General features: G+C 30.8%; 1 long non-coding RNA gene across 1 annotated transcript; it reads left to right on the top strand.

Annotated features, from left to right (window-relative positions):
- Positions 1-7,824: 7,824 nt before the first annotated feature.
- Positions 7,825-9,054, top strand: LOC142236991 (uncharacterized). Its single transcript, XR_012722295.1, has 5 exons — positions 7,825-7,972; positions 8,065-8,152; positions 8,324-8,387; positions 8,784-8,849; positions 8,979-9,054. It is a non-coding gene; the product is annotated as an uncharacterized LOC142236991 (long non-coding RNA).
- The last annotated feature ends 1,462 nt before the right edge of the window (positions 9,055-10,516 follow it).

Below are 10,516 nucleotides of genomic sequence, written 5' to 3'. Positions count from 1 at the left end.
ATAGTAACGTATTTTTTTAGTTAGGTGTAAAACACAGCCACCGTTTGGGGAAATAAATTCACATCACATCATCATCGTCGTAACTTGGAAAATATTCGTAATCCCATATCAAAATGCAATTGTGAACAATGCAAGTGGTTGTGCAATAGTTGTTAACGTTATCCAACATTGAAATACTTTCCACATAAAATTCCAAATCGGAAGCAGGTGCATTTTCTTGGACATTCAGTGGTTGGATGTTGGTGCTCTTGACTTATGGTGCGTGCAAAGCTGAGCAGGATTTTTGCTCGCCTTGTTACGGCCATAAATAAACTATTTTTTAATCTCTGAATTTCAATGTTTTCCCAATTCAAGCACACACCCATAACCGACGCAATCAAAGCAAAAATCATCAAAGTGGGAAATGGGAGAAAAAGAAGGTGAAAAGTGGCTACGAATGAACGATTTAAAGGAGCAGTTTGGTGTTTACCCCAAAATGGCACGAAGTTTTCATTTAATTGTGTGCACGTTTCCGGGTCCTGTTCACATCGTCTCGTTTGGTGTGCATACTCGCTTTGCAAGTTCCAACCAGTTACAAAGTGCGAATATTTTGGGGTAGAAAAATTGGAGGGTGGTATGCCATGTGTCGCACTCTAGTTATCTGAATGGTCCTCCAGGTTGCTTTAGTTCTCCCATGCGTATGACCATGTTGATGTTATAAATTTTTGTTTGTTGTGGCGTAGACTGGATGTTATTGTGAGCTGGGGACTGGTACTGTTGCGGTGGTAGGGGTATATAATGGAGCTGATGTTGTTTATTTATAGATTACAACTGTGTAAACAGCCATTAACATTCACATTGCTTTTTTATTTTCGTTCATCGTGAAATGCAATAACCACTGCGTTGGAGAGCAGGGTATTTTCGGTTGTTCATTTAATTGGTCATCAGTTTGTATAGTAGGGGAATATGGGCCTAACGAATCTCAATTATGGATAAAAATTTTGAGCTCTATTCGGTACATTTGCAATTTTTTTGCACAGCAAAAAAGTTTGCCCCGTTCCAAAGATGTTATCTTTGCTCTAATGACTTTGATATTGATTCTGAGTAAAAAAGCGAGAAAACGCTTTACCAAATACCACCAACCAGTGTTAAACTTTACTTATATTTCGGAATCCAAACTTCACTCCAAGTATAAATTAACATATGCTTCAAATAAAAACGGCCTATAAACAAATATGTTGGCAGAAGTCAGAAGAGCGTTTTAGCTATAGTCAAGTTATAAAAATAGCGAAGAAAACAAATAAATTAAATCGATAGGGAAATATCGGAACACCTAATTTGTGGCAACCAGCGTTGCCACAATGAATTTTTATTTTGGATCAACTTTTTTCCAAATTTTTTTTCGAAATTAAATTAATATCATTTAAAAGTTTACATTTTTCAAAAATTTTACTTCTGTTGAATATTTTGTGAAAATTTCATTTCTATAGAAAATTTTGTCACAATTTTGCTTCTATTGGAAATGTCGTCAAAATTTTATTTTTATAGAAAATTTTGCGAAATTTTTATTTCTGTAGAAAATTTTGTCAAAATTTTATTTCTGTAGAAAACTTTGCTCAAATTTTAGTTCATTAGAAACTTTTGTCTAAACTTTATTTCTATAGAAAATTTTGTCAATATTTGTTTCTATAGAAAATTTGTCAAACTTTCATTTCTATAGAAAGTTATCGCAAAACTGTATTTCTATATAAATTTGTTACAAAAGTTTCTTCCTAAAAAAATGTTTTTAAAGTTTATTTCTGTACAAAATTTAGGAAAAATTTTATTTCTATAGAAAATATTGTTAAAATTTTATTTCTATAGAAATTTTAGTCAAAATTTAATTTCTACATAAAATTTTATTTATTTATTTAAAAGTTTTTATTCAGTAATACTAAGCCTTCATGGCCAAATACATTTGTATCTTTTAAATTTTTTATTTCTATAGAAAATTTTGAAAAAATACCGATTTGACGAAAATGGACCAAAATCAACCAAATTCCATTTGGTCCGACAATTGGACCAAATTTAAAAATTAATGATTTCATTTGTAAACCCTGGTGGCAACTAAAAATAAGTGGAATGCTCCTTCTTTCTCTAGTATTACTGAGTGCAGCTCGACAAGGGATATCCATATTTAGAGGCATCACTACAGAGATGTAGCCAGTAATACTAAGCAAAATAAATTTAGACAAAACAGCAATGATTGAATGAATGAAGTTGTTCTAAATCGAATCAAAAGCAATTTAATGTTTAAGTGTTCGATATGTTGGCTTCGCATAAATTCTTCAGATGTGATACTATCTCATTATTTGAGATAACATTAAAACTTAAGAAAGTATTTTTTTCGATTTATATTTATAGAGACGTTTCGAACAATATTTGTATATATTTTATCGCACATTCCACGTCAACCGAGAAATGGGTCGGTTCACATTTCAAATATTGTTTGAGAAATTTCCACTCCCACTCACGCACATTCACGAAATGAAAACCAGTACTCACGCACGCTCACGCACGAACTACTTTTAAAGACTCACGTTCACGCACGATTCACATTTTCCTAACGGAAATCAACAAAGATAGCAAACTTCAAAAATAGAATATAGTTCGAGAGCTAAATTAATTTCAGTTAACATATGAGTATGAATTAAATCTTGATTTTTTCGTGAGCGTGACTTTGCAGAAATTTTATTCACGCACATTCACGAACCGATTTTATTTCTCACGCACGCTCACGCACGACATATTTATTTTAGTCCCATTCACGCACATTCACGAGACTTGCTTTGGATTTTGTTCACGACTCACGTGATTCACGTGTGAATCACGCGTGTCACGAGAATTTCGTGTCACGCGCACACCTCTAATTTTAACTGTCCTTTCTATATCCTATACCTGGTAAAATTTAAAATTGAACTGCATAAAACAAAAATTTTTTAGTACATCAAAATAACTTCTTGTGGAATGTAAAATGCACCTATCTCGAAAAGAACATTTTTGGTTGTGCATTAAAAGTAGTGACTTAGGAACAACTTCAAATAGTCTTTAGTGGACAAAAATTTCATTAAAATATGAATACGAATTTTGTTATATTTACATGAAAGAAAATTCTGTTGACTATGATCGACTTTGCAATAATTCTTAAAAATCTTCAAAACTAATGAAATCCTCTTTATTTTTTTTTTTTTGTTTTTTTGTATCTACAGACAAAAAGCATTGAAAAATAGGAGATGTTTTTCAATAATTTATTTTAAAGAAGTTTTTTATTTGAAACCTGGCATAATTTCTACTGGAAGTTGAGTCTGAATTCTACGCTTCTTTTGCTCGGAATCAATACCAAAATAGTGTATAAACAAAATATTGGTAATCGATCAAACCAGTGAAGTAACTAACAATTATTCCACACAATAAAAATGGTGCGTCTTCATTATCAATTTGTTGTCGTACTCGAATTCCAACCAAGCATTTCTCTGGGTGTTCGGAAAACATTATCTTAAAGGCGTACCAGTTTTCGAGCCTAATACGCTCACAATAGAGATTTCTTTTGTGGTTTACCTTCTCGACACCAAACTTAAATGATTTTTCAGTGACTCTGGTAGGATTAAAATCTGCCCTCATTGCCTACTAATATGAATTTTTACCCATGTATGTATTTCATATATCCATCATATTTTGCAAAAAAAAAAACACCAACAACAGAAAACATGTTGGTCCACAATATTGAAAATATTAATTTTATGTATGTTATTTTATTTTGAGTAATGACAAGTATTGGAGATTGTTGGGGTGGGTAACACAAAAATTTAAAAATGCATGCATGCCAACCGGCCGTGTGGTGAACTCTGTAACTCAGCATTTCCTGTTGAATGCCACAAAAGGATATGGGCAAAACCTTCCGCTAGATTCATCGCACTTGTATTTTCACGCTTAAATGCAACTTTAAATGAATGAAACTCGAACAAAACAAAAATATGTCTGAGCAAAAGGGTATTTCTTTTTCCCTCTGTTTTATTGTTCCAGAAAATTGGCAAACAAAATTTCATTTCATTTGAGTTGCTTGGCAGCGTTATACAATGCAATTCAGTGCGATTCAATTCATTTCAATACCGATATAAATCGAATGGAAATTTTTGTTGTAAGCAAATATTCTGCTCTGCGTCCAATTATTTAACGATTGAGTGTTAATTGCCGCCTGTGATGTGTTCCGCATGGGTGTCATTGTAGTGGCTTGTAATGTGATATTCACATCCTTGGAAAATTTCTTTGCACTTCAGCAAACACCTTTAGGCTTGCTTTAATTGGTCCTTGTACAGTTGACTTCAATACATTCCGGCATTTTGTGTTAACGAAAAAAGCAACGCTCTACATATCTTCTATTGATTCTTATTAATACTTGGAAAATTAAATTACAACATTGAAAGGACATTTAAATTAATTTAAAAATTAAGAGAAACATTATGAAAAAACACTACAATTGCGAACTGATTATTGTTGTCAAATTCCAGAAAATGTATTAAGAGTTATTAGTATTTTTCTTTTACGAGGGCAGTTCGGAAACTTCTTAGCCTAGAAAAAAAAGCGCGGTATAAACAGAAAAAAGTTAAGTATTTTGGAAACTTCCATCTCAGTTATGAACAAAGGTTAAATTTTGTTTCGATCTGACACCTGTTTCTATATGAAGGAGTCTTCATATAGAAACAGGTGTTCAAAAAAGACGCATCCGCAATTTTTTTACAGTGGAAAAATTAGAAATGCGTGCCATCATTAAATATTTACATAAAACAGGTTTATCGGGACAAGAAATTCATAATGATATGGTGAATGTGTTAGGTGAAAGTGCTCCTTCATATGCAACAGTAAAAAATTGGGTTGCTGAATTTAAACGTGGTCGTACAAGCATTGAAGATGAGCCACGTAGTGGACGTCCAAAAACAGCAACAACAACAGAAATTGTAGCCAAAGTGCATGATATGGTATTAAATGATCGACGAATAGAAGTGCGTGAAATTGCTAATATCATGGGCATCTCAAATGATCGAGTCCATTTAATTTTGCATGAAGAATTACAGATGAAGAAGCTTTCTGCAAGATGGGTGCCGCATTTGTTAACAGTCGATCAAAAACTCATAAGAATGAACATTTCTCAAGCTTGTTTGGATTGTTTTAAGCGAAATAAAATGGATTTTAAGCTTCGTTTCATAACTGTTGATGAGAAATGGATCAACCACTATACTCCAGAGACAAAAGAACAATCCAAACAATGGACTGAAGCTGGAGGAAGTGCCCCAAAGAAGGCAAAACCAATTCAATCGGCTGGTAAGGTTATGGCAACGTTTTTTTGGGACTTCAAAGGTATTTTATTGATTGACTATCTGCAAAAGGGTAAAACAATAAATTCAGAATACACAGAAAAAAAGTGTCTCGTAAAATTAAGAAGATTTTTACAATAATTTATTACAAGAATTTTCCAGAATTTTAGTTCATTTTTCGTATCTTGAACGAAAATTAACTACTCGAAAGGAAATTTTACAAATTCTAAGTAGCAATCGTTTAGTTCATGGCCTACAAAATACGATGGAAATTTCCTTAAAAAAATTCTTAACTGGTAGTTAAAAATTCGTTTGTCATGCTATAAAACTACTTGTGAAATGTAAAGTATTTTCTAAATAATAAGTGCAATTTACTATAAGATTTTTTTGTATGAGAAAATATTTTTTTACGAAAAATGAACTTGAAAGTGGATAGGAATTTCATACTGACAATTCCTATAGTTAATAATTGTTGGTAAAAAATTACCCAATGAAATATTTTTAGTTCACATGTAATTAAATTTATAGACATTTTCGTCAAAAATGGTAGATAACATTTCATGAAAATTTTGCAAATTTTAAGTTAAACGTTTCATCGTTCATAAACTGGTGTGCCTTTACGAATATTATTCTTAGAGTAAATTGTCAGCAGATGCGATGAGCTAATGCATAGTACAGAGATCTTTATCGGAATAGTGGAATGTGATTAATGTAAAGATGATGTTACTTGAGTTTTGTTGTGTATACATGAGCGTGGGGTTGTTTTTATTTTTGTTCATTTAGTGGCTTGTGTGTGTGTGTTTGTTATTCGTTGATGGTTTTTGGCTGGATGAGGTGTTGTTTTCAATAAAGGCACATGTGTTTTTGTTGTTGTAGGAATGTTTTGGCTTCCCAATAAACACAGGATGAGCGTTTTTCAAATGCAACAACTTTTCAGTTTGAGGGTAAATATAATTTTCAACATAAATTCAACTTGACTTGAAATAGCTCATCTTCAATACATCTTCAAATTGTTTGCGAATTACTTCCAATTTGCCAAAATGTTGACGAAATCTTTGAAAAGGTGTTGAAGATAATATGAGAAAACTTTGACAAAACACTACCCTAAAATGCAACGAAAAAACCATGTGGTTTTCAATACTTATTTGTGCAACGAAGTTCGTGGTCAATTGCAAGAAATAAAAAAATGGAAATTTTTAGACAAATAACCAAATAGTTTATAAAAATAGGTAAGTGAAAATAAAAAATGAAATAAAACTTTAAGGAAGTCACTAAATGTATATCTCTTTGCAGAAAACTAGAATTATGGATTCTACGTTCTTGAAAACATTAAAAAGCTGACCAATGAAAAAATGGTGGACAATTAACTGGAACTGCTTCAAATAGTTTATAATAATTGTTACGTCAATATGAAAAATTAAATCAACACTTTAAAGAAGTCACTAAATTTAAACCTCTTTGCAGAAAACTAAAATCTTTGGATGCTACATTCTTGCAAACAATAAGAAGCTGACCAATGAAAAATGAGTGGCTTATCGACAAGAAAAAGTTTCGAGAAACATTACATGTGCAACCAATTAAAATTGTTAAAAACAACAAATTGTTGAAATCAACGACTTCTGGATGAAAATGTGCATCACATCGTCAGTTTAATTCATATGCTATTATCAGTTTAAAATAGATATTTTGTGAATTCCTTCTGCTGGAAATCAATTCTAACACGCGGTCCAGTACGTTCCTAATTTCAAATTGCCCGCATGTTATTAAAAGGAAGGAACCAAAAGGAAGGAAATCGAATTATCAATGCAAAAGTGTTTACTAATAATGTTTAAGCTATTTAAAGTTTTGTTGTTTTTTTTTGTTCTTATTTGTTGATATGTTCAATAAGATTATTATTTATCAATTGGTATTGTAGTGTATTATGTAGTGTAGTGTATTATTATATATTTTATTTTGATGAAATGAATAAATTATACAAAATCCATAGAATTTTGGAATTTGAAGTGGGGATATCATTCATACAAATTTAGGTTGAAAAATATTTGTAACGATGTTAATTTTGAATTTGACTCGCATCGAAAATTGTTTGACAAATTATTGAGTAGCGATGCATTTCAATTTGAGGATAACACTTGAGATATTATTGCTAATGTGTTGAATTTCACTGTTGAGGGTAATGTCTGTTTTTTGTTGAGAACGCGATTTTCTCAACAATTTTTCAACTTGAATATTACCCTAATCCTTTGAAAAAATGTTTGAAAAATTGTTGAAATTTAGCATTTTTCAAACGTTTGTGTTTATTGGGTTTGCTTGGTTTTGTTTGGCATGCTTCAGTTGTATAGTTGGCGTTGGCGTGGGCTGCTGCATCTTTTAAGTAGGTATGCAACAAGGGAATATAAAGGCATGGACTATTTTGGATTTTTGAGTCATATATTGGTGTTTGTTTATTAAACCTTTTAAATGAAAGTTATTAATATTTTATCGGTAGTTTAGAAAAAAGTTATTAAGAATATTTAGTAAAATATGTTGAAATTGAAAGTGTATTGAAATTTTCATTATTCAATGTAAAAAATTAATATTCAATTCCAGATGAATTTGGAAAATTTTTGTAATATCTCAGCGTATAGTTTATTCATAAATTGGTAAGTATTTTTTTAATATGGCTTTCTTTTGAAAAGAATATTTTTTATGTATATTATTATTTGTTAATTATTTTTTTTTTTTTGGAAACCAGTTTAATGTTTTTCTTTGTTGTAAAAGCGATATTTAATTTCAGAGCAACTCCAGACGGATTCAAACAAATTTAAAAAGGTAGAGAATTGGTAAGTTTTCTTTTAAAAATTGGCTTTCTTTCAACTAGAATATTTACGTTTTTATGACCTTTTTATCATCAAAATTACAGGTTTTTAATACCTTATTTTAGTATTTCTTTAATTAATTTTTTTGGAAACTAATGTAATATTTTTAATGTAAAAATAAATATTTAATTTCAGAATAACCCCTTAAAATTTGGACAAATTTTTAGTACTCCTTTGCCTGTAATTTAATAGTGAATTGGTAAGTTTTCTTTAACTTTCTTTTAACCCTGGACAGCCATCCTTATTTTTTGTACATTAACGTCATCCTTCGTCATTTTGACTACGGCTGATTTCAAGACGATATAATTTTCATCGTGAGCGAAAAAGTGAACCAAACTTGAATTTATTTTCTTATTCAATTTGGTTTTAAGTAGTATAAAACAAAAATTCATAAAACGGTCGAATTAGTATAACTTAAATTTACCATTTCCCAATAGACTAAAATGCATTTTAAATCGAAAATGAAATTACGTGTCGTCATTTTGATGACTGTCTAGGAATATCAAGAATATTTGGTTTTTTATGCATATTATTATTTTTTTCATTAGATTTTTTGAAAAGTTATTTAATAATTTTATTTAATATTTAATTTCAGAGTAACCCAAATAAATTTGGACAACTTTTTATATTTCCCCTCAGCGTACAATTTAATAGAGAATTGGTAAGTTTTATATTAAAACTTTGGCTTTCTTTCAACTAGAATATTTATTTTATTATATCTTTCACATCGCTAACAACACAGTTTTATGAGTTTATTTAGAATACTTCATTATTTCTCTAATTGTTTCAGGTACAAATTTTATGAGATACGTTTTCCAAAGAAAAGTTGAATTTCTTACACCATTTGATAAAATGCCCCAAATATGGTAAGTTACAAGCTAAAATGAAGAATTAAAAATTATATTTCATTACATGGTATTAATTTTTAACAATTTTCATTATTGTTTTCCAGCAAGATTTTTTTCCAGCAAGATATGTGAAAAAATTACCTACGATGAATAAAAAAAGGATAAAGGTGGAATTACATACCATGCGGTCATGCGTACGTACGTTATATGCTATTGTCAAAAAAAGTTAAAATGTTGGAACTACAATTATTTGAGTTACACGACAAAAGTAACGTATGCATATGACGCATAAAGTTGACGAACTTTTAACTTTTCAATGCGTCGGGTGCGTTGACAACATGTAAACAAATCAAGAAACGAAGAACAATCTAAAATAGGGACGAGAAATTATTAATTGAAGTTAAAATACATAAAGTCCTATACTGTAAAAAGTGCGTGGAATACAAAAACATAACAAAAAGCGCAGAGGCAAGGAATGTAATCAGCAAATTCATGGGTGCTCCGACGCAGGCTGTGTAACTCAATTAAAGAATCGTATTCGTCAACGCATTCGAATACAACGTACGCACGCATGACCGCATGGCATGTAATTCCACCTTAAGTCAAAATGTCAAACAGCGGGTTCAAATGAACTACTCTCTTTTCCATGTGGTCATAATTTTTATTCACAAAAAACATTGTATTAAGAACTTTCATCATAAGTTTTTATAATAAAGTACTTTTGCTTAAAGATAGTTTAATTTTAATGTATGAAAATTCTCATAATAGTAAAACGGTTTGTTGTTCCTTTAATTATTTAATTTCTCTATACTGTGGAATGATTGATTTAAAAATAGTCTAGTCGTCGACATTTTAAAGAGACTGTTAACCAATTTTTATTATCGGGTTTCCCACAAAATAAGCAAGTAAACCAAAATAATACTGACTTTTTAACTTGGTAGGTGTATATAAATCTTATGGTGTTGTAAAAATGAACTTGTTTAATTCTTGTGGTGGAACCTAAATAGCAATATAACCACTTGTGAGCCGAAACCATGCAAAGACACAGTATTAAAAATATTGTGTCTTTGTCACTCCAGATGAGTGTGGAAGAGCGCCGGAATAATTATGGTTGGATGAAATAAAAAGAAGTACGAAGAAGCAGTCAGTTTGGAATGGATAATTTCTGGTTTATTTGAAGTCTTACCAAGCTAACAGTTATTGTCGAACAGAGAGAAAATTCTGGTTTTATTCTACGGAAGTTCATATTCAGGGCGAAAAATGTTGTGGTGAAAAGCGATTAGTTTCGTTGAGATACATTTCATAAATATCAGCTTTCGATTGGTTTAAAAGTTTACACATTTCAGAAGAATTCTGGGATTTCTATGAGGAATTAAGGCATAGGAAATTTAATCTCATTGACCCAAAAGGTTTTGACCCAAACATTTCCGCCCCCCCTTGCAGTATAACTGCAAGAGAGTAATATTGTTCTAATCGCAAA

The sequence above is a fragment of the Haematobia irritans genome, chromosome 4, assembly GCF_050003625.1.
Source record: "Haematobia irritans isolate KBUSLIRL chromosome 4, ASM5000362v1, whole genome shotgun sequence".
NCBI classification, from domain to species: domain Eukaryota; kingdom Metazoa; phylum Arthropoda; class Insecta; order Diptera; family Muscidae; genus Haematobia; species Haematobia irritans.
The sequence above is the reverse complement of the archived record's forward strand: the minus strand, read 5'-3'. Positions and strand labels throughout refer to the sequence as shown.